The sequence below is a fragment of the Lissotriton helveticus genome, chromosome 5_1 (genome assembly GCF_964261635.1).
Source record: "Lissotriton helveticus chromosome 5_1, aLisHel1.1, whole genome shotgun sequence".
Taxonomy (NCBI): domain Eukaryota; kingdom Metazoa; phylum Chordata; class Amphibia; order Caudata; family Salamandridae; genus Lissotriton; species Lissotriton helveticus.
This window is the reverse complement of record NC_136065.1, coordinates 1,483,974,075-1,483,994,562: the sequence shown is the minus strand read 5'-3', so window position 1 is coordinate 1,483,994,562 and position 20,488 is coordinate 1,483,974,075.

The window sequence follows — 20,488 nt, the reverse complement described above, 5'->3', positions numbered from 1 at the left end:
CACCATTCAACCAGGTGACTGAGTGGTGATCCGAAATTTTCAGCGTACCAAGTGTCTCGAGCCCCGCTGGTCGCACCCCCAACAGGTTCTTCAGGCCACCCTCACTGCTGTAAAAGTCAAAGGGAGAAAGAACTAGATACATGCTACCCACTGTAAAAGGGAGCCTCTCCCCCTCCCGTACAACCAATGGGTGAAAGAAGGACTGACGGATTGCGACACAGAAGTAGTACCGAACTTTGTCCCTTTCAGTGATGCTCAGCTTCATTACACCACTATGGAAGCCAAAACTGATTGAATCTTAGGGGGTCCAATCATCCCTCCTCTGCAGGACCAGAGGAAGAAACAAGAATCTCTCTTTCCAGACCACTCCATACATTCTTCCACTCGCTATAACTTGAGACCAAGAAAAGGGGCTGGCCCTTGACTCTGTCTGGTGTTTAATAGGCTGTAGGGCTGTGACATCTCCGGCTGAGACCGGTGCTGGTATGCTGGACCAATGGGAAGTTCATAGTCCTATTGGTTTCCACAGTCAGTGAAGCAACCACCAATCACAGACAGCCGCTAGTGACAACAGGCTGAGCACAATGGCAGTGGTTCGAGGGTCTGAAGCGCACAAGAAATATGTCAAACTTCTGAACAATAAATGCTTCCTTTCCATGATAGTTATACTTTTTACTCTCCTCATCATCCTGGTTATGGGATGGTTTCTATTACTGACCTCTCCCTCAGCTCCTCTGACTATGGCACCGACACCTTCAGAACATCTCCACTCCACCTTGTCACCCCATAAACTACCACGATGCCTGGAATTCATGAACAATACTTTTGTACAATTATTCCACCAGCATCAGCTTGTGATTAATACCTCGAACTGTTGGGTATGTGGGCTCATGCCACACGCATGGTTAAGTGTGCATAAAAGGACCGGGGAACCGGGAGGTAGGAGTCAGTGACTGCGCAATAGTCAGTACAGTGAATATTACCTCACCACCACTCCTAATCGCTTCTTCAAATAACTATTTTGTTTGTGGACAGTCTGCTTATACCTGGCTTCCAGGAAATTGGTTAGGTGTGTGTTATTTGGCCTTTCTTCTTCCCCCTAACTTTACTGCTGTTAGGACACATCACTTGACCAATCCCCACCTCCACCATCGTATGCCTAGGGGAGTAATTGAGGCCTATGACACTGCAGGACAGGAGGCGGGGGACTTCTTCAAAGGTTTCCTGCTGTTCTTGGGTCCTATGGTCAACAGTCGCAACATACGACACCTTACCCAAGTGGTGGAGGCAACCAATAATGAAACAGCAGGGGCATTGGGCAACATCCCCGCAGAGCTTCAGGCGGACCGCCTGATTACACTACAACATCGAATGGTACTTGACATCATCCTTGCTGACCGTGGTGGTGTATGTAAACTAATCGGCTCCAGCTGCTGTATTTACATACCTGATTCAGTCTATCAAGCTATCCAACGTCTGCATAAACTTTCCTCTGAGATTCATCAACAACAAGACGACTGGTCCCTCATGGGCTAGATTTGGGGCCTCCTTTCCAGATGGGGATGGGGGATCCTCATTTTTATTGCCTTAGGAACAGCAGTCATCATTGCATGCTGCCTGTGTATCCAGTGCTTGCCTCTGCTTTGTGCTATGTGTACACAGGCCCTTAAAATGTCCCCGGTCAGTACAGGTGACACCAACGTAAGGATAATGCTATAACAAGAGATTGGTGACCTAATGAAGATAGACATTTCCTAAGAACATTTTTTTCCACTCAATGGCAAAAGGAGGTCTGAAAAAAATCAAGTTTTTAGGAGGTCCTATTAATTTCCTTACATTCCTCCATTTCTTGCCATCTCATGACAAAACCCTGCCTACAGCCTCCGTTTCTGCTGACGCTAAAAATAACTTTCACATACCCAAGCCCCCTGTTCTTTGCAGTTAACCAATTCATCAACAGAAAGCCATGAGACACCTACGCCTTGTGTAAACAAGCTTGTTTTTCATCTTCTGCTCCCTGCTTGGTAAACATCCTTGATGCCGTGATCAGGTTATCTGGACAATGGTCTGACTGACCGAGCCTTAATCAAGCTGATTGAACAATGGTCTGACTGACTGAGCCTTGATCAAGCTGATTGAACAATGGTCTGAATGCCGAGTCTTGATGAGGTCATCAACTACAAACACCGCCTTGATCAGGTCATCAACTACAAACACCGCCTTGATCAGGTCATCAACTACAAACACCGCCTTGATCAGGTCATCAACTACAAACACTGCCCTGATTGAACAATTGACCGAATGCCAAAACAGTGGAATAAAAATGTATATAAGGCTTGTTCGCTGTGGAGTAAAGCAGCAGCCTCCTGGGTTTTGTCTCTGTCTAGCTTGGGAGTCTGTTCCATAGCCCGGGCTATTGTAATAAAGGTGGTTCTCTCTGCAGACGAAGGTTTCCGGGTCCACTTTATTATATAAGGAGGGTAAGAGTAGACTCGGGTGATTCCCGCACCGCCAAGCCCCCACTCCTCCTTGAGGTGGGCTTTTCTTGGTTCTACATCTCTACTCACCACTGGGCGGACTCATTCTGTCTCCTGGAATCCGTCAGCCCTGTCACTCACAAACCAGACAGTCAATTCACAGCCAAAGGCACACAGAAAGGTCAGAAAAGAAAGCAGCCACTTTCTAAAAGTGCCGCTTTCAAACACAGGATTTAAAAACCATCCTTCCTAAAAGATGTGATATTAAATTCTGAGTTCAGGGATACCAGACTTCAATTTTCTATCTTGCTCCTATGGGAAGATATGTAGGTAAACATTATACACAGCATTCCTCATTATAGCCTATGGGCAAGATAGCCTTTCAATAGTGAAAAACGAAAATGCTTGTAATTCAACCACACTGGTACATGCTCTACCTTTCACATACACTGTACCCTGCCGAGGGGGGTACCTTGGGCCTTCCATAGGGGTGTCCAATGTGTATAGAAAGGAAAGGGTTAGGCCTGGCCAGCGTGGACACTGGTCAGGTCAGCATGGCAGTTAGCATCTGCACACAGGCACTGCAGTGGCAGGCCTGAGACACCATGTTAGGGCTACTCATGTGGGTGGCACAATCAGTGCTGCAGGCCCACTTGTAACATTTGAATCACCAGCCCTGGCACACTCAGTGCAGTTTACTATGGACCTACTGGTATAACAAATATGCCAATCATGGATAACCAATCACAATAACAATTTATACAGAGAGCATATGCACTTTAGCACTGGACAGCAGTGGTAAAGTGCCCAGAGTCATATTGCCAACAACCACAGGTCAGGAAAAATAAAGGAGGAAGAAGCAAAAAGTTTGGGGATAACCCTGCAAAAACGGCCATTTCCAACAGAGCTCATTATTCCTTCCAGCTTCCACCTTCCAACTTCCAACTTCCAAGGTGGGTTACCTTCTGCAGATATGCATTGTGCACATGGGCACTTAGCTAATCTGCACGGTCCAGATTCTGTGCATGACCCATTGCTATGGTCTCTCTTCCTTGGGATAGGTGAAGGGTGGCTAGCTTTCCTCTAAATTGTTTAATTTAATCAGTACCAAAAAGCAGAAGTTACTAATTTCTTTAATATGCCTGTCAAATCAGTGTAGTCTCTCTAGGCATTTGCCACAGAAGTGTTTACGGTCAGTTTCTCCGCCAGTGACATTCTTGGCTGACTTCCTCCCCACTTTGCCAACTGGCCTCTTGGCTCGGGTGCTTTGCTTAGATGGGAGAGTAGTAGTAAACAGTAAGGGTATATTGTTTGCTCTATCCGTGTTAACGGCATTAAAAGCAGTTCTTTCCTAATTTTCATAGGTGGTAGCTTCTCCGATAACATTATAGTCTCTAGCGCTGTCAGTGATGACATATCATGAATAAAACATGGGGTTAACTGTGTAATCTCTGATGAGACCCCCGTATGGGATGGCTCATGTTCCGTTATTATTGGGTCACTTGGCAAAATGACGAAGGGGGGACCGCCTGGACTAGACTGAGCAGTTGCCACAGCCTTTTGGGTGCTATCCTTGGGTACTCCAGAATTTCCTAAAGTAGCATTCAGACTGGCCTCAGCCTGGCCAATAGCACCCCTAACAGTCGAAAAGTGATAACATAACATGTATTATTAAAGCGCAGGTTCACCAAGAAGGGTATTATGGCGCTGAATAACAGATGTTCATTGTTACACAGCTCAATGGTACTCATTTTATCGGCCTCAGAAGGATGAACGGCTGAGTGAACCTACTGGGACTTGAATCTGTGACCATGAGGTCAAATACAGGTGCCCACAAGCGTACTTGTTAGTCCACTAAGCCTCCAGACCCAGCTTCCCTCTTATTTTCCCTCTGTTCATTCTCCTTTCCATAGTGATCCTGATGGCAAAACACTCAGAGCGATATTTACAAGCCACTTGCACCAGTTTTACGCCGCCATTGCGTCACTTTTGTGATGCAGCGGTGGTGTAAAACATGCGCCATGGTGCGGGGTATCTACAACATGACGCATCTGGGAGATGCGTCACGTTGTGAAGCTCTGCTCCATGAGGAGGCGCTCCGACGCAGGGGGGCGTTCCTGCGCAGGAACACCTCCTAAAAGTGGCTGAGTGAAATCTACAAGATTTCACTCAGTCACTTTGGGACCCATGCTGCGTCAAAACCCTGCGCCTGCTTGAAGCAGGCGTAAGGATTGACGCAGCATTAACAGCATAGGGCACCCCTGAGCCTTGCTGGAGCTGCGTCGCGCTACCGACACAACTCCAGCAATGCGGTGCCTTTACGGCGCAGATGAGTCACGCTTCAGTGCCATTTTTGCCCCATGGTGCAGGCATGGCGCAGGCTTGGCGGACAATAAGTTGCGCATCCCTGCTGATATTCAGGGATGCGTCACTTATTGTAAATCTGCCCCATAGCTTGCAATCTCACCTTAGTCACACCAGATTATTTTTCCCAGGCATTGTTTCCTCACCTTCTATATATTATGACTGTTTTTTCTTGTCTGCTTCCTCTCAGAAATTCTCTTAAATATGGAGATCCTTCTCAATGACCTGTCCTTTAAAATAAACGGTATCACTTCATGTGAAACATTTCTGGGAATCCTGTCAATGGTGAGGTTTTCATGACTCGCTGCTGATTTGGTCTATAAATCGTGGGCTCCAGTATCCAGACATCCCATTAAATCCGCCTGGACAGCATTATTTTGTTGGTGTTTGGAATGGGGTTTTGATGGAAACGACCTCCCCTCTCTTGGTGCTTGTATTAAGTTGGCTGCGCTTCTGCTTGTCCATTTTATATTAAATGGGTGGGCATATAATAAGATAAAAATGAAAACTCCATTCGTTCTCCTTTCTATTGTGCTCTTGATAGTAAGACACTTTGCATGTAGTCTCATCTTAGTCACACCAGATTATCTTTTCCAGGCATGGTTTTTCACCATCTAGAACTGATGATTGATTTATCTAGTCTGTTCCTCTCTTTTGTACTGCTTTCTCTTGAGTATGGAGATCCTTTCTAATGACCTGTGAAAAACCTTTACATTTGTTTTTCTCTACTCCAAGGCCTACCTATCCCATAGTATAACAAGGGGTTACCTTATTAAATTTAATAAGTAATAATTTTCAATTGGGAGAAAGTATGAATGATGAGTTTAGTGTCTGAAGCATTGTAATTTAAAACCCTCTTTAATGGTAAAGTAGGATTTTAAGCCATAATTCTGATTAGGCATTTTCTTGTCCTAACCATTTGGTGCCTGTTCCTGAGTCATATGAGTAGGTGTAGTTGGCAGTTGGCCTTTATGTATTCCTCCCTAAGCCATAACGTATAATTCTCAGCTGACCTAACCTGGTCCCTGTATCCAGCCCATGCACCATTGTGGTCAGCCTGAACTTGTGACTTAGTCCCATTCCGGCGCGACCAGATGACAGCGAGTGGCACTTTGTGCTTTTAGACGCTATATCTATCTAAACCTTGAAATTGCATATCTGTGGCTATAATCATTGGATTTTTGTGGTTTTAGACTCATTTATGTGTTAAATGTGTATTCTATTTTTCTAAATTTGTGTGGAATATCTCTTGTGTTGACTTTTCACATTATCACTGTTTGTGTGCTGCATAAATACTTAGCATGCCTCTTATTTAAGCATGACTGCTTTTGTACCAAGCCAACACAGGTTAATGTGTAATGACTTTTCTGGTTGACCCTGTTAAGGATTTTGGTTGTCGCCTGAGAAGGGTTTCCACCTGCTTCAATCAAAAACCCAATTTCTTCCACCAACGATTTGGATATGTTGCATGATGGGATTGGTGGCTTACTTGTTGTTTTCTGCTATTGATGTGTTGTTTGATCCTATCGATGTTTTCTAAGAATAGTTGATGGCATTCAATGTGTGCGTATAGTACAATACAGGCAGGACAAAGTCACTGTTTAACGACTTTAAGAAAGGTTTTGTCTTTAAAGAAAATGGCTTGTCCATCATCTATAAAAAGAACATCAAACTCATTGTTTACAGTAAACCAAGACAAAATGGTGGATCGTATCAGAATCTTCAGGGAAAGATTAAACAACTGCAGATTAATATCGCCCTATTGGCAGGACATGCAAACACATTTTCACCAGTATGGCCCTTGTCAGCACATCTTAAAGCAACAGGTAAAGGCAATTAGAGAAGAAATGTGCACCAGGAGCTGGACAGAAAAAGCGATGAAGCGTTTCTTAGGCATGGCCCTGAGAAATGGCCCCAGTAAGTGCTGTCAGAAGTCAGCCCGCTGTGTGCACTATTCACATCGAAGTTGCCAGTGTATAAGAGTGGTAATTCATAAAGGCAGCGCGAGGATACGCTTTGGTACCAAACCTCCAGAGTGAATGCTAGGTGGCATTGCCACCCTGGCACACCGCTCACTCCACAGTGACAGGCGGCCTGCCCACTCATCCCGCTGTAAAAGACTGGCAGAGGGATATCAGGGTCACTCATCCTCCTGTGCTGAAGCCAACCTCTCCAACCACTCTGGGTGGGAACCAGCACCTCCAGCTCTCGCCGCCTGTCCAGTCCCTGCGGATCTCCCACTCAAAGGCCTCGTTCACATTTCTCTCTGAAGAGCCATACATTTGAATGCTATGGGGGAGAGGGACAACATTTTGACATTATAGGCACTCGAAGCCTCAGCTTGGCATCAGCAAGCTGCTGCTTACTGAGGGCATGCCTTATTCCCTTTCCCACTGCTGTAATTGGCATGAAAGGTGTCAGAATTGCTGGAGTCACCCAAGAAGCAGTGCAGATGAGCCTATAAATTCATGTATACCTCAAAGGCAGTAAATGATCCCAGATGAGCCAGCCAGAGAGTTAAGAGGTTGAATCATTATGGGAAGGATACAGCAGACCTAATGGGAAGTAGGACGTTGGGCATCCTATAAATGCAAGGAGACAACTCTGGTGCAAAAAAGAAAGTGAGACGTTTACTTGCCACACATAAAAAGTATGTAAATGTATTGTAACTATCAGATCTTATTTTGCAAGAAAATCATGTGTTGTCTTTTTCCCTGTACCATATCATACACAAAAAAACATATGGCTTCCTTAAAAAATAAGAGAGAAACATTATAGTACAATGACATACTTACATACATCATACTTCAAATAATTGTTAGTTTGTCACATAGAATATGTTGCTTTTATTGGGAGATGAGTTTTTAGGTCTCGCTCTGCGAGGGCTATTGTGATCGAGGAGATTGCAGAAGGGTACTTGAAGCCCCGCCCATCATTTTCATTGGCCGGCGTCTTCATTTATGATGAACGCTGGCCTCCGATTGGAAACTAGGCTTCTTGGTGAACGCCCTGTCTCCTTCTCGGCCAGCCCATCCGGACTCGATCGTGAGCTGGCGGCGTTAGAAGGTCTCCTTTAACTAGAAGGTAAGAACTTTTTTTTAAATACAACTGTACACTGCTTAGCAGCAGAGCTGATTCCTACATCGGTGGCCATACACTCTCACTGGCTGGAGGTGCGCTCATTGTCTGGGGTCTGGCAAAGTTCGACCTCCGTGTCAGTTTCTTTCTACATGTTGTTTATTTTTTTTATTTGTTCGAGTCGTGCGTGTGTGTGCAACAGACGGGTTCGGTACCTCAGGGAACTTCGCTGGCCTATAAATAGCTCGGCGGGCTCAAAGGTGTCTGAAGAGCACTCCTCGCATGTGCATCTCCGACTCACATCTGTAGTGAGCATTAATAGAAGGAGTGGCTCCTGCTGGATCCAGGACAAGCAGAGGCGGGACCCCGGGGCTCTCGCCACTCAGCGGAGCAGCCGTGCAGCTCTTAGAAGTGGCCCACTCAAAGCTCTGGAGCTCTCACAGCCACCGCTGGGGCAGAGGGACATGGTAAGTTTGGCTTAAGATGTTCAAAAGAGAGCATAGGTTTTGCGGGTGTGTTGCTTACTTGTTAGTAGGGGTTAAATTGAAGGAAACTGGATCATGTGCACCCCACCCAGCCATCTGAATCATGTGCACCACACCTAGCCACTGCTGGACTCCTCTACACCCCACACATCCTGTTGACCCTTCTGCTCTCCACCCAGCCATCTGAATCATGTGCACCACACCCAGCCACTGCTGGACTCCTCTACACCCCACACATACCTTTAAACCCTTCTGCTCTCCACCCATCCATCTGAATCATGTGCACCACACCCAGCCATCTGAATCATGTGCACCCCACGCAGCCATTTAAATCATGTACACCCCACCCAGTCATCCGTATCATGTGCACCACACCCAGCCACTGCTGGACTCCTCTACACCCCACACATCCCTTCGACCCTTCTGCTCTCCACCCAGCCAACTAAATCATGTGCATCCCACCCAGCCATCTGGATCATGTGCACCCCAAGCAGCCATCTGAATCATGTGCACCCCACCCAGCCATCTGTATCATGTGCACCACACCCAGTCACTGCTGGACTCCTCTACACCCCACACATCCCTTTAAATCCTTCTGCTCTCCACCCAGCCATCTGTATCATGTGCACCACACCCAGCCACTGCTGGACTCCTCTACACCCCACACATACCTTTAAACCCTTCTGCTCTCCACCCATCCATCTGAATCATGTGCACCACACCTAGCCATCTGAATCATGTGCACCCCACGCAGCCATCTAAATCATGTGCAACCCACCCAGTCATCTGTATCATGTGCACCACACCCAGCCACTGCTGGACTCCTCTACACCCCACACATCCCTTCGACCCTTCTGCTCTCCACCCAGCCATCTGTATCATGAGCACCACACCCAGCCACTGCTGGACTCTTCTACACCACACACATCCCTTTAAATCCTTCTGCTCTCAACCCAGCCATCTGAATCATGTCCACCACCACCCAGCCATCTGAATCATGTGCACCCCGCCCAGCCATCTGAATCATGTGCACCCCACCCAGCCACTGCTGGACTCCTCTACACACCAAATACATACATCCATTTGACCCTACTGCACTCCACGTAGCCATCTGAATCATTTGTACCCCACCTTGCATTCGAGTGCAAAGTCTAATATTCAAAACCTGGGATCGCGTAAGTGCATGCCGAGTATCCTGCCTGCTATATCATTAGCAGCGTAGAGCCGTTTCTAACCCAAATAGCCTCATAAAAGCACTTAATGATGACAAATGCACATTAGCGTAGGTCTTTTCCACGCGTGTCTCGAGATGCTATTGGCAAGGCATCATCATTTCTCTGGAGCTTATTTATTCAGCTAATCGTTCAAAGCACAGATGCGTTTAATTATTGTTTTTACTTTGTGGGTTTAGAAGGATCTCGTATTGTGTGGGATGAATAATCCAGACTGAATGTTGGTAGTCCCTCAATGTTTTATGACGAAAAGGACTAGTGTAGGAACATGTGAGGGAGACTACTTTAAAGTGTATTCTGATAAGACTTTTGGACGAACTATAACCTAAGAGCTTATTTTGTTTTTAATGGGTCGAGCTGATCTCTTTTCCGCTTTGATTTTAAAGACGTTTTGGTGCTTCTACAAAAAAATCACAAAAGCTTCCAAAAATGTGCCAACCCGTCATGAGTAATGCAATGAGTTTCACTGACGGAATTAAAAAGTGCCAAACATGCCACAATTGTCACAATAAAAACAATCATTTGCAATGCAATAGGTCCCGCATTTACGCGAGTTTGAGCTATTGACATTGCAAATAACAATGCCTTTTATTTTTGTTTTAGATTTAAAAACATAAATAACAGGCAATGTTATTTACAATGCCAATAGCTTAAACTCGCGAACTGCGAGACCTATTGCATTGGAAATGCTTGTTTACTTTCAATGGCTTCTGCGTTCACCAAAAACTCAGCGCTGACTGAAAAAAGAGAAAAGGTCTGCCCCGCGGCAACTGCTGTCTACAACTTGGAATCATCTCAATTATTTCTCATTACACAGCACTTGGGGCCTTATGAGCAAAGGACTTTTGTGATTACAAACCCTGTGATTAAACAAATCACAGGGTTTGTGAATGTAAAAAGCCTTTTCTTTATGTACAAAAGACTTTTAGTGAGTAAAATAATTCTTTCCGACTCGTACAAGGGCTTTAGCGACCCTGTCCAGATCCCAAATAGGAGTGAGTGTGAAAGGGGCGTCACCGTCCTATTTACGAGCTGGAAAGTAATATATTATAGTTTGTGAACGCAACTGGGATCAGATACGACACCTCTACGGGAGTGGTATCTCATTAGCAAAGGTGAAAGGGTCCCCTTTTAACCTCCTTTCCGTTTGTTAATATTAGATTCAAAAAGGTTTCAGGGAGGGTTGGCAATGGTCCATTGGACTAGCGCCAAATCTCTGAGAAACCATATAAAAACCTTTTTTAAATGCAGCCTTTATTCCTGTAAGGAAAACAAACTAAATTTAAGCAGGGTTTTTAAACATAATCACACACTTGGTGGTCTATTGATCCTTGCAGCCCCACCATCCATTGTAAATGGCAACATTCCTTTAGAACATTCAGCATTTTGTGAGCCTACCAATCAGTAGATAGGTCAGTTAGCAAAATCATACGTGATTCGCAAAAAGTCAGTGCTCAATTTGAGACCACTTTGTTGTGAATTCAATCTTAGTATATGAGGCCCTTAGTACCTTACTGGCTACGTTTGCATTTCACAAAAATCAATAAATTCAAAGAGCACCTTGGGCTTGGTCACTGACTGATGCATGTCCCTGTAATTATGTTTCTGTGTAATGTGCCCTACTCTTGAGCTGTTTCATACATGCTCTTAAGAAGTTCTCATTCAAAACAAGATTCTGAAAACTCTGGCTGCCAACTTCCATCCAGCAGCAAACCTCTACTCCAGTTTCTAATCAAATCAACTCAAATTTGGCACTCTTACTCACCTATGCGGACCTTTTGGAAAGTTTGGTTACTCTAGTCACAAAGTCCTACTTTACTGTCTTGCATGTTGCAAAGATATAATCTAAATCTCTCTGATAGCTTCAACCTTTCCAGGCACATTCCTGACACCTCCGGTTCATATATCATACAAAACCCAGGGTGTGATGCTATCACCAGAGCTCATCCAAACCTCTTATTCAACTTTCAGCAAAAGATGTCCACATTTATAGGGACAAATTGAATCTTTCGCCTGGCATGCATTAGAATGAGTCAAAGCATCTTGCTTGTGTTTTTCTAAACTCCACCACCCACAGAACAATTGATGAGCGTCGATAAGCTATGCCATACCCATCATACACACTATCTTCTGTTCCTGGACAAACTCATTCTCAAACACAATAATGTGTTCTAAAATAATAGAAAATCTTGTTGTCGTTTTTGACTCTTTCCTCTTCGTCTGCAATCTCTAACCTCAAATGCCTCCAAAGCCTAATATAGCTTTTCTCCACCTCTTTTAGACTGCACCTGAAATGGGAGCTCTAATTATATTGATAATGTAAAATTGCGTCTCTCTCCTTGAAAGAATAACACTACCTTTTAAAGAATGACCCTTGCTCTCAAACTAAGGGCTTGATTACAATGGCGGAGAGACCACCACCAATAGGCTGTTGCTGGTGGTCTCACTGTCATCGGAACCATATTCCCCTCCCACCACATTAGGATGGCGGGCAGTGAGATGGTGGTCAGAAACACGACCGCCACGCATCCAATGGGCTTCTTGAGCCCACCGGTGCGGCAGAGGGGCTCGTAGTTCCTACAATGGTGGCGGTGCCTACCAAGCACCGCTGTAGGGATTACAATGTTCCTTTCTGCTGGCCCTTGCATGGCAGTGAACCCTCCACGAGAAGGCTGGCGGAAAGGTTTATTGAGGGCCCCTAGCGGGCCCCCCTTAACATTGGCCCCCGGACACAGGACCTGGGGGCACCTCTGGTGCCCCCCTTCATGTCCCTGCACGATGTGGCAGGCACCGCAAGTTACCTGCCACGAAGTTCAGGGATATGTAAAATTTCCCTTTTTTGCATTGCAGCGGGTGCTGCAAATGCCTACTGTGGGACTGTCAACAGCCTGTCGGGCAGTCCCAATCCATGATAGGATCCGTTCGCCCACCATCGTAATCAGGCCCTAAGTATTTAGACTGACCACTAATGCCTGCTGCCATTATCACAACAGACTGAAGCTAAAGATGCATTTAATTGCTTACCCCACTCAGTTCACAAAGTGCCTATCAACAAGGTCCTCACAATACATCTAGAATAAAATCTCTTCTTAAAAAAATGTGCGACCTCTCCATTCACCAGGCATGAACCTAATCAACATTTCACTCACACCCTTTAGCATCCCATTATGAAATATTAGTCCTTGAAGCAGATACTTGCAATGTGAACTGCAAGGCTGTGGAACACCTTAGCCAAGTGCGGGACATTCCTCTTGTTCAGGAAACTAATGCAGACATGGTTCTTCCTTTCACTACTCTCTCCTGATTATAATTCAGCCAGTTGTCAGGCACCCTCAGGCATTTGAGATATGTCCACTTTACATACATTTGAATTATGGTTTAAATTCTATCACCTTTGCAAACTCGAGTTTGTTGAAAGATCGGAAATCTAAATTGTGCATTGCACACGAGTTTCTCCCCTGATGGATTTTGCCAGGTAAAACCCAGAGAAGATTATGAAGGGGAAAAAGCCCAGTAAAAATGTAAAGTATGCATATTTTGGTGTAATAAATAATAACTCTGCCTGCTACGCCTCATTTCAACAACCAAGCTTGGAAATGAGGGTTTACCACAAGTGGAAAATAAGTCAGCGCCCATTATTGGTATTTACCCCACATCATTCCACCTTTATTATAATAAGGACCTAAGCTAGTTATGCATCAAAAGGAGAAGATCAAAATGTGTTAATGTTCATCAAAGAGAGTTTAAAGCAATTGTAGTAGGGATCACCCAGACAACTACACCATGTCCTCTATCCCTCCTCTCCTTAAATGACCCGTTGCTCCTGGGTTGAAAGAACGGTCAAAGAACAAATGGGATTATCCACTTTAAAAAGCATTTACCTTAAAGCACTTTACTGTAATAGGTTAAGGGGTACTCCCTTACCACTCCCTGATCCTATAACCTGTATGTACCTGACCTCAAACACAAACACCAGATACTTGTTTAAAATGCTTTTCCCCGTGGTTGTAAATAATTGTACTGAGAAATAAGCAGCTCTCTTAGCTTTTGGACAGCAAAAAATGACAGGTGCTGACCAGTCTACCAAGACTAATGTTGGAGATTTAGCAAAGTTTAGTTATAGGAATTTGTGAATTATGCTGCTTGGGGAGGAGGGTTGTTAGTTGTGCCTAACCAATAAAATCAAGTCTGCAAAAAATAGAATTCCAATTGCAGTTTTGTCTTTTAAAATGCTAAATTACAAACAAAGCATAAGGGCTTTCAACAGACTTTACTAGTGCCCACATATTAATATTAATTTCACTCGCTTTTTCAAGCTTGACTACGGGAAGCACCGTCCGCAAAAGCTGAATCAGACGCTGGTCTGCTATGGAGCCCTGCAGCTGTTAGGTCTCTCCTAGACTACCAAAATTACTGCTATTCTGTACTAATCACAAATTGTGCACTGCGTTGGTGTGAATTAACGCCAGCCCCTCGAGGAATTCTAACTTGGACTGCAAGTTCAACAGGCATCATTGAACCTACTCTTCTTGAGCAGAATCAGTCATAGAGTTTAGGGTATTCATTTTGTTGACATTCGCGCCTGTGTAATTGTATTTTTTTTATCTTACTGCTATTTGTCCATGTGTCCTTTTAGTCAGTGAAAAATAAATTAAGTTGCTGCTAGTCTATATACACGTTTATTTAACTGATAATGTACACTTAGACTTTAATGCTCGAAGTGTTTTAGTGTGTTAAACATCCATTTACAATAAAACACAGCATCTCACCATTATATTACTAGAACATGTGCAAATCTACAGCTATCTATATTTTATTGGGAATCATACATCTATGTTTTTAAATCCCTGAACTGTTGATATGCACAGCCATTGACCTGTAGGAGTTGACTGGCGGCACTTGACACCTCAAAAGACACTGACATTTCTGTATTTTTTTTTATTCAACGTCTGTTTTTATTTCACCCCCGAGAGGGAGTACGCATAAAGAAAAGGTGACAGGTACACAGCAATAAGCCTACAACCCCCAAGGGGCCGGCCGCGTCAGGAAAAAAATCCAATAACATACTGTGTCTACATGGTCTGTAATCTCATCAATCTCATACACAGCGTTCTGCCTACAACCCAATCGGGCCGGCCGCGTCAAAGAATAGAGATTGCTGTTCACCACGCCTAAGTGTCACCACGCATAGTGTCGGGCCCTTAGGATCGGGCGCCAACCAGAGGCCAGAACCAAGAAAACTATCGGACCATAGCGGTCCAACTTACAACCGGGAGCCTAGAGGGAGGCAACAGAACAACAAGGATAGTGGAAAGAGAGAGTAGAGAAAAGGTCAGAGAAGAGAAAGTCGGGAAAGGGGGAGAGAGAGGACCCGGAGAGGAGCAGCTGCCGGGGCACACATCACTAAGCACAGTTCGGGCTCCAGAGCAATCACACCATGAGTCTGCGTGGGGTAAAGGGGATCACAGCATCATCTACTAAACGCAGCGCCCTCAACCTAGGAGGCATGTTTCTCGCATGTTCAGTTTTGCACAGATAGGTCACCGAGGGCTGCCACACTTTCTCAAAGCGTGTAGTGCGAGACTGCAGTCTCGCGGAGAGCAACTCCATAGTGATGACATGCCAAAGTCTCCCAAACCATGCAGCAAGGGGCGGCGCCTCCGTCTTCTTCCAATACAGGGCAATAAGTTGTCTGGCAGCACCCAGCATTTGTAACAATATAGTCCAATCACTTCGGGTCAGAGCGAGCAGATTCGCAGGTTTGATTCCCAGCAACACTGTACTGGCGGCATCAGGCAAAGGAAACCCTAGGACCCCTCTTATGTGGCTCAAGACCTCTTTCCAGAAGATAGCGATCAAGGGGCAGGTCCACCAAATGTGTAGGAAATCCCCAGGCACATGATGGCACCTCCAGCAGCCGGGAGAGGAAGAAGGAAACATTTTATGTAAGCGCTGAGGCGTGTAATACCACTGTGTCATTACTTTGTACGCGTTTTCTTGTTGTGGTATGCTGCGATACACTTTGGGGATATCTCTCCATAAACGAGTCCACTGTGTCGGTGTGATATCGGCTCCCAGCGTCGTATGCCATCTTTGCTGGTACGGCTGCGAAGGCGGTGTCTGAGGGTGTTGCAGTATCTGATATATCTTGGAGATTAAGCCCTTTGTGTCGGCGCAGGAGCGGGCCAGGCGCTCAAACGGAGTAAAGTCCCGAGTAGCCCCAGGGTATACCGCGTCCGTCAAGGCCCAATGGCGCAATTGGAGATATTGCAGCTCAGCTTCAGGCGGAAGCCGAAATTCCTCCCTACAATGGGCAAAAGATTTAAAGGTGCCCCCATCGAAGAGATCCGCAAGGACTCTGCAGTCACCCTGTGTCCATCTACAAAAGGCTCTAGTACGATAAGCCGGTGGAAACCACGGGTTGCCCTCAATAGGGGTATGCGGGGAGGGAAAGGTCGTGAGCCCTCTACGTGCTGCTATTCTATCCCATATTTCTAGTACTGTCTTTGTGGGCACCGCCAGATATGCGCTCGGGGACGGCCCCGCTTTATGAGTCCAAGCTAGGTCCCAGACGGTGCGACCAGTGACCGCTCTGTCCATATGGAGCCACCCTTTCTCACTCTCCCTGGTGCCCCACTCAACCACGAACCGCCGGTGAGCAGCCCAATAATAATCCAACAGATTAGGGCACGCTAGCCCTCCACGATCTCTCGGGGCCATAAGGAGTGCTTGGGAGAAGCGGGGTCTCCTACCCCCCCCCCATATGAAGTTAGTGCAGTCTTTCTGCAAGGCTCGGATATTTTGCAAGGGGATAGGCGTGGGAAGACACTGAAATAGGTAAAGGAGTTTGGGCAGAATAGACATTTTAATTGCATTGAGTCTTCCCAACCATGAAGGGATAAGTGACTTCCATCTCCTCAGGTCATCAAGTATTGATCTGCGACAATCTTTCCAGTTAAGTGACGACCAGCCATCTAGTGAGGGGGTCAGGAGTAGGCCAAGGTATCTAATGTGGCGAGCGGTCCACTGGTATGGACATAACTGCTCTAGCGGTGGGTCATCAGATGGAGGGCACGTAAGGTTGAGTACCCAGGACTTACTGTGGTTGATTTTTAGACCAGAGGCGCTTTCAAAGGTGCAGAGCGTGGCGTGGAGCGCTGGTAAAGACTGTCGGGGCTCCGTGAGGGTAAGGATGAGGTCATCTGCGTAAAGCGCCACTTTATGGACTTGTCCACCCATCGGGATGCCGTGGATGCCCGGATGGCGACGAATCATATCCGCCAGAGGCTCTATCGCTAAGGCAAACAGTAAGGGCGAGAGAGGGCAGCCCTGTCTAGTCCCTCTCCCGATGTTGATCGGGTCCGTTAACCGCCCATTCACGCGGATCCTAGCCTTTGGCGTAGCGTAAGGCACCATGATTCTGGCGACCATCTTCGGACCAAGTCCCAGTTTGCAAAGGACCACCCGGAGGAATGACCAGTCCACCCGATCAAACGCTTTCTCAGCGTCTAATGAGAGGAGGCAGGCCGGGATCTGCCAGTGGTGGACCTTCCCCACCAAATGCGCAATTTTCCGTACGTTATCAGCCCCTTGGCGGCCACGGATAAAGCCCACCTGGTCCGGGTCGATGAGGCCAGGCATATGGAGGTCCAGCCGCTTAGCCAGCACCTTGGTATAAATTTTAAAGTCGGTATTTAGTAGCGCTATCGGGCGGTACGACGAGCAAAGTGTGGGGTCTTTCCCAGGCTTCGGAATTAAGGCTATTTCCGCCATTCCCATGTCTGGAGAAGGGCCCTGGCCATCATCAAAAGAGGTGAAGAGCCGAAGGAGGTAGGGACTCAGCTGAGACTGGAACAGGCGATAGAAGGACAGCGGCAGGCCGTCGGGACCCGGCGTCTTCCCCAGGTTGAGCTCGTTAAGAGCCGAGGCTATCTCGTCTTGCGTTATCGACTCCTCCAGGAGCTCAGCCGTGTAGGGGTGCAACGTCGTCCCACTGTACTGCTCCAAGACTTCTTCCATCAGGGCAGGAGTCGGCGGGTCTGCAGTGTAAAGTGAAGTATAATAATCCCGGAACACCCGCAGTTTGTCCCCAGCCGCCGTCGCTCTAGACCCATTAGGAAGCACCACATTCGCTATATGGGAATTGGCCGCCTTGACCCTCAGCCTTCTCGCTAAGCGTTTTCCAACCTTATCCCCTCCATCAAAGTGCAGCTGTTTCAGAGCCAGAAGGGAGCCCTCAGCCCTATTCGTACGCAGCAGTCGCAGTTGGCCCCGAAGATTCGCCAGGTGGCGTCTCGTCTTTAAGGTAGAGCCCTCCTGATCTTGCGTCTCCGCTACCTTCAGGTCCCTCACCAAGCCGTCTTCCACCGCCCTCCCCTCTCGCGATCACAAGGGATGTAATATGACCCCGTATCGTGGCCTTAAAGGCGTCCCAGACCACCGAAAAAGGCGTCTCGGGCAGGTCATTGGTCTCAAAGTAGGAGGCAATGGCTGTGCGAATGTCCTCAACAGTCGCCGCGTCTCGAAGGATGTGTGGTGGTAGATCCCGAAGGAGCAGTTCCACATGCGCATGGTCCGAGATAGATATATCCGACATCTCCACTTCCACTACATCCCTGAGAAGGTCATGGGATAGGAACATGCAATCGATGCGAGAATAAGAGCGGTGGGCGCTCGAATAAATGGAGTACTCTCGCTTGTCCGGGGAAAAATACCGCCACGCGTCAAACAATCCTAGGTCGCCAATCTGTTTGCGAAGTGCCAGGTACATCGCCCTAGCCCCATTAAAGGAGCCCTCACTCCGGTCGATCGTTGGACACCATACCATATTAAAATCGCCCCCAAGAATTAGCGAGGGGCTACCCTGAGGTATCTGATCGCGCAAGAGGTCTCGGAGGAAACGATCCTGCGCCAGATTGGGGGCATACACATTGCACAGTGTTAGACGGCGAAGTCCCACCTCAACAGTCACCTTGAGAAAACGGCCATCACCACTTCGGAAGAGCCTATCCTCCCCCCGCCTGATGCCAGCTTTGCACAGAATCGCCACCCCTGCTGTCTTTGTATCCGCCGCCGCCCAGTACTGGAGAGGGTATCTAGGGTGGGCCATGCGCCCAGTGTCTGCCTGAAGAAGGTGGGTCTCTTGCATGAAAACGATGTCCGGGTTATGTCGCAGAAGGTAGTGCCAGATCTGCTTGCGCTTATTGGGCGAGTTAAGGCCCTTAACATTAAGGGACAGGATCTTTAAGGGGCCATTCACACTACTAGCCATGGCAGGGACCATCAGAGGTCGCTATCAGAACCATCCTCACCAATCTACACACCATCCACACACCCCAGGCAAGGATCCCCCCCCCCTCCTCTCCCCACCCGCCACCCCTCGCACCCTCCCAGGTCCCACACAGAAGAAAAGAGAGGCAAGAAGAAAGAAAGAATGGAAAAGAGAAGGAGCAAGGAACAGAAAACAAAAACCAGGCAGCCGGACAGGCTGGATGTATTAACCATATAAGTGCGGCCAACAGGGCCAGAGTTCTCTGTCCCCAGGATAGAGCATCCTACACCCGTAGGTTTGAACGCTCTTCGGGATGTCACTCCCCAGGGGGCAGTCCAAAGGGGACATGGCTATCAGAACGCACCAGGAGGTATGGAGCCCCCACCGCCCCAGGCCCAGTGTGCAGGAATCAGGAGCCCGTCAGACCCCCCCCCGCCACTCGACCCCTTGTCCGCAGAAGGAGACATGAGAACAGTACCTCAGGAGGAATGCAGCAAGTGTAGCGCCATCGTCAAGGCGTAGGAGGGCGCGCCCTGGGAGAGTGCCCCTCGGGATCAGCCACGGCCTCTTCAAGAGCTCTAATGTGGGCAATAACGTCCTGTTTAGCCTGGCTGTGCGTGGGTTCCTCAACAGGCGGGGTGCGCTGCCTCCTCGGCACCGTGGTCCAGTCAGGTCCAGTCGGTGTTCTCTAATGGGACGAAGGTCGAGAAGGGCTCTCCGGGGCAGAAGACGAGATGCGGAGAAGCCGCGCTGCCTCATTGTAGGATCTCAGAGCTCTGCGCCTACCCTCCCACTGGAAAATAAGCGCGAAGGGGTGGCCCCACTGGTAGGGAATGCTCATGCTCCGCAGCTTCTCCGTCACTGGGCGGAACGCACGTCTGCGCTTCAACGTATTAGGCGCCAAATCCTGGAAGATTTGAATCTTGTGGCCCTTGTATTGGGGTCAGGCTTGTCCCGTGCGCACTTCCAAATCTCCTCCTTCTCTACAAAAAAGTGCACCCTGGTGAGGATGTCCGGTAAGAGGCCCGACCGCCCCGCAGGGGCCGCCAATCGATGCGCCCGGTCCAGAGTGGGGGGTGATACGTCCTCGTCTCCTGGAGCTCAATGATTTGTTCCTCAAGGGCTATCAGGCGCTGCCACAGATGTTCCTGGTCTTCCGTGTGCGTGTCCAAGGTCCTCTCCAGGCCATCAACGCGGTCTCCTAACTCCGTGACCTCCCTCTTAAGCTCAGTAACGCAGGAGTGCACCTCAGATCTCAGGGAGCCTATCTCTGGCTTAAGGTCAGTCATAAAGGCGGTGCCCCCGTCTTGCCCCACATGGCCACCACAGTGTTATCTTTAGGGGCCGCCGCTGGATCGGCCCTGGCGCCTTTATTAGTGCGCGTCATCGTCTCTCGCGGTCAGAGGGATCCTCTGTAGGCCAATGTCTGCCGCTCCTCCGTGAGCCCACAGCACCAGGCAGCAAGTAAAGGCAGAACCATTGGGGGGGAGAGTATAGGGAGCTGGCCTGCACCCCGGGTACCCGAGGGCCCAGAGTCCAGATCACTCGGCACTCGCAGCAGCAGGACAACAGTGGGCCCCC